Source organism: Megascapheus bottae, chromosome 1, assembly GCF_031878675.1.
Source record: "Megascapheus bottae isolate mThoBot1 chromosome 1, mThoBot2.hap1, whole genome shotgun sequence".
Lineage (NCBI taxonomy): Eukaryota > Metazoa > Chordata > Mammalia > Rodentia > Geomyidae > Megascapheus > Megascapheus bottae.
In genome coordinates this window covers 8,691,598-8,696,668 of record NC_143509.1, presented here as the reverse complement: position 1 = coordinate 8,696,668, position 5,071 = coordinate 8,691,598, and the positions used below count along the sequence as shown (strand labels likewise).

General features: G+C 40.6%; 1 non-coding gene across 1 annotated transcript; it reads right to left on the bottom strand.

The window, feature by feature from the left end:
* Nucleotides 1–4,352: 4,352 nt before the first annotated feature.
* LOC150068304 (U6 spliceosomal RNA) lies at nt 4,353–4,459 on the bottom strand. Its single transcript, XR_016538661.1, has one exon. It is a non-coding gene; the product is annotated as a U6 spliceosomal RNA (small nuclear RNA).
* Nucleotides 4,460–5,071: the final 612 nt, after the last annotated feature.

The window sequence follows — 5,071 nt, the reverse complement described above, 5'->3', positions numbered from 1 at the left end:
GTCTTGGGGCTTGATCTCGTCCTGGGCACTGTCCCTGAGCACTTCAGCTCAAGGCTACCACCCTACCCTTGAGCCAAGCCCCACTTCCCATTTACTTGAGGTTAATTGGAGATAAGAGTCTCAGGTCCTTTTATGCCCAGGATTCTCAGACCTCAGCCTCTTTAGTAGCTATTATTACAGGCAGGAGCCACCTCATTCAGCTCCTAGTTTTACAAAAATACACAACATTCTAATTTCCAGTGACTCATGCTTGTAATCCTGAGATCTGAGGATAGCAGCCCTCAGTCAGGCTGAGCAAGAATGTCCTTGAAACTCTTAACTCCAGGGAACACCCAAAAGAGCAGGAAGTGGTGCTGTGGCTCGAGTGGTAAAGTGCCAACCTTGAGCTAAACATCTCAGGGATAGGTTACATCCCTGAATTCAAGACCTGACACTAATATATTCTCCCTTTCTCTCTCTCTCTCTCTCTCTCTCTCTCTCTCTCTCTCTCTCTCTCTCTCTCTCTCTCTCTCTCTTTCTCTCTCTCTGTCTCTCTTTCACACACACACACACACACACACACACACACACACACACACTCCCAAAAGTATGGAGGAAAAGTGATGCATATGAAATGAGAATGAATGACTTATAAAACTGAGCCCTGAAGCCAGGCTCTGGTGACCTACTTCTGTAATCCTAGCTACTTAGAAGGCTGAGATCTGAAGATCATGGATCAAAGCCACCCTTGGTATTAAGTCTGTGTGATGCTTATCTCTAATTAGGCATCAGAAAACCAGAAGTGGCACTGTAGTTCAAGGAGTATTGCAGTAGCCTTGAGCTGAAGGGTCAGGAACAGCCCTCAGACTCTGAGTTCAAAAAGAAAAATCCAAACTGATCTCAGAGATAATCACATGGCATTCTGTCAACCATGGCTCATTGTTGTGTGGTGTTCCTGTCACAGACAGCAGCAGTAGCCTCCACCACCTCCTCCATCTCGTCGTCATCATCATTATCATCATCATCATCACATCATCATCATCATCATCATCATCATCATCATCATCATCATCATCATTATCATCAACATCCTCTCAGTAAAGCTGTCCTCCTGATCCACAAAACACACCTCCAAATCCCTTCTCCATCCACCCTCAGCACTCACTCGCTTAAGCTGCCTCTCTCTTCAGCCATGATACAGGTGAACAGGTCTGATGACCCCAGACCTGCCGTGTAGCACCAGTTTAGCCTCTGTCCTCAGAGTGGATGTGAAGACATCATGGAAGCAGAGCTGGGGGATGCTGGCAAGGAGGAGGCAGGTCCCGCAGGCAGGAGAGTGAAAGGCAGGGAGCACAGGGTCTCGCTCCTATTCTAGGTGGCCTTGGAGGACTGCGGCCCACAGATCCCAATTAGACAAGTTGAACACATCAATGACCAAGTCTCTGTGGACATTTCAAAGAGAGAGCTGAGAGGACCTAAAGGAAATCCATGCTGGTTCAAGACTCTCTGTCTATGCAGATGATCAATACACTAAAACTTCTATAACCTATGCTTATCTGATGGAGAGATGGCATGGATTTTCACACTCGTTATAATCGATCTCCAAACTGGGGTGACTTTTAATGAATTTTCATTGTTCTATATCCATACCATATATCTTCAGAAGTATTATATTCCAACTTCAAAGTTTACACCTTTTCTAATTTTATTTTGTTTTATTATTCATATAAACATTTAATCAAACATTTTCTTTTCTTCCCACCCCCAAATGCCTACAGAAAACATTCCATGATTTAAGGATATATAAATCCTGAAGCAGTATAAACCCTGAAATTACAAATACAATAAAGACAACGAGTTCAGAAGTTGGGTATTAATTTTCCAGGTCTGTCTATTCCCTTACCAAGAGTACAATGTCTTTTGTTCTGATGGGTGTATACAATTTCATTGTGTTTATAGACCACATTTTCTTGATCCATTCATCCACCGAGGGGTATCTCGGTTGATTGCATATCTTGGATAAGTAAACAATGTTTCAATGAAAATGGTGGTACTGGCAGTTGCAGTGGGGAAATGTTTGTAGTGGATTTTTATCAAATGACCCAGAGTGGGAATGCTGGGTCATAGAGAATCTCTGTTCAGTCTTTTAAGGAATCTCCATAGCTTTCCAGAAATTTTACCAACAACATAGGAATGTCCCCTTCTGGCCACATCCCCACCAGCATCTGTGATTATCAGTTTTCTTCATAATGGTCATCTAACTGAGGTTTGGTTGAATCTCAAACTTTTTGATTTGCATTTTTTTTCTGGGGCTTGAACTTGGGGCCTGGGCACTTTCCTAAGACACTTTTTAGTACTCTGCCTTTTGAGGCACAGTGCCACTTCCAGTTTTTCTGTGTGTATGGTGCTAAGGAACTGAATCCAGGGCTTTGTGCATGGGAGGTGAGCACATTAGCACTAGACTATGCTCCCAGCCCCACTTCCTACTTTTTCCGTGCATGTGGCACTGAGCAGTTGAACCCAGAGCTCTATGCATGCTACCTAAGCACTCTAATATCAGATTAACATTTGTCCATTTAATACCTTCTTCACCGTTACCGTATCTCTGCTGTGGTGAATAGTGCAGGAATTCCCTCGGATGTAAGAGATGTTGTGGCAGATCCTAAGCAGATGGCAGGGAAATGAGGTAGAGGCTAAAGCTTTATGCTTCTCACATGAGGAAGGAAAGAAGTTGTTTTCTGATACACAACAAATCTACGTAGGGATCTAGAAATGGACATCCTTATGTGTTGGAGAAAGACAACAAGACTCTGACCTTCAATTAAACACCAAAAAAGTTGAACGTGTTGTTATGTCTCAATGAAAGGAGGGCCAGCCTAGACAAAAAGAGAAAAAAATCAGGAACAGGGTAAGGTCCAGAGTTCAAGACCCAGAAAAAAGGATTGCAGTGCTAAATTTCAGAAATCTTAACAGCTTTAGTTTTGAAATCTCACTGCTTGAGATCTCATAATCTCGGTGATTCTTTCTTTTCCCTTTTTTCAAAATTTTACTATGGTTAAAAGCTGTACCAGAGGATTCAACTTGTCATGTTTATTTATGAACTCTATGATCAAAGTCATTCATTCCACAGTTCTTATAGACTCTCTCATGCCCTACGCATCCCCTCACTTTGTCTGGATCCCTTTCCACATATGTACATGAACAAATGCAGTCATGATATTCTTTTGAACTCAGGGTCTGGGTGCTGTCCCTGGTGCTGGTTTTGAACCATGACCTCAGATCTCAGCCTCCTGAGTAGCTAGGATGAGAGGCATAAGCCAGCATCACACAGCTTTATTTCTCTTTAGTGTTTCCTGATGTTTTTAACCCTTCTGAGCACATATTATTTTGTTTATTCCAATTTCAATAAATAATGAAAATCCCAACTATGTGTCAAATATACCTGTAGCACCACTATACATTACAACAAAAAAATAAAAAGATAAATTTTTAAAAAGCGGACACAAACAGATCATTTTTGTTTTGGTAGCACTGGTGTTTGAACTCAGGGCTTTCTGATTTCTTGGCAAATGATATATAACGTGCTTATTTTGTTTTTAGTAATTTACCGATGGTATCTAGGACTTTTTTGGTTTTTTTTAAAGAATTTATTAATGTTGTTTTTACAGCATATTTTAAATGACAAGTTTAACAAACAAGTGTTCAAGGAGGGAATCTCTCTTTACAATCACTGGGACTTAGTATTAGACCCTAATCAAAATTAGGCTAAGGTTTTGTATGTCATAGAAACATATTAATTTAAGAAATAAAACATTTTGTCTATAGAGTCATAGGTTTTTATGTCTATATAGTTACGTTTATATTTCCATTACCATGTCCATTGCATTGGGTATGCAAATATTGTGTCCTTGCTCTTGTACTCTTTCGATTTAATAACCACATATTAGGGATACCATGCGCCTTTTGTTCCTTAGGTCTTGACTTGTCTCACTCAATATGATTCGCTCTAGGTTCATCCATATCCCTGCGAATGCCATTGTTTTATCTTGTCTGTTGGCTTTGTAGAATTCGATTGTGTATATATACCACATTTTCCATATCCATTTATCTGCAGTAGGGCATCTGCATTGTTTCCATTGCCTGGCTATTGCGAATAGTGCAGAGATGAACATAGCTGAGCAGGTGTCCTTGTAATATCTTGGGTCATGATGTTTAGAATAGATGCCCAGAAGTGGTATGGCGTGATCATAGGGAAGGTCTACTTTCAGTTCTTTAAGAAACCTCCACACTGCTTTCCAGAGTGGCTGAACTAGTCTGCATTCCCACCAGCTATAGTAGCGTTCCTTTTTCTCCACAACCCCACCAGCAACTGTAAAAATATGGAGAGCTTCACAAATTTGCGTGTCATCCTTGCGCAGGGGCCATGCTAATCTTCTCTGCATAGTTCCAATTTTAGTATATGTGCTGCCGAAGCGAGTATGATCTAGGATTTTTAATGTACAGGTAGGCCCGGATGCTTATATCTCAGGGATGAGCCTCTAACTGCTGGCTCATAAAAGTAAGGTGGATGATTTATGTTGTTTGCTTGCTTCTTTGCATCTTGGTTTGTACCATTCCTGGGGTTTGAACTCGGTATGTGGACACTTGCCCTGATTTTTTTCCTCAGGGCTCTTTTTCTACTTCTTGAGCCATAGCTTGACTTTTTGCTCTGTGTGTGTTGTAATTGAATTTAAAACTCATAGGTGATGATGGGAAGGAAGAACTGGGACAGTGGGAAGTTAAGAATTACATTATCCAGAATGAAATGCACTCTTTGCCTGACTTATGTAATGGTAGCCCATTTATATAACACCTTTAAAATAAAAGAAGTCATCAGGGGAAAAATTAAGGCACTAGTTTATAATTTTTAAATTAACTCAAGGTAAAGGGCAGGATGGGATAGCTGGCTACAAAATAACATGTTCTGCCCTCAAAGTCTGTCCAATAGTATTGAGGTAAAATGTACATATTACAAAATTTGCCACTCAATCCTTGCAATGTTGGGACTAACATCTGTAAACATTCATAATTCTTTACAAACTAACAATTACTA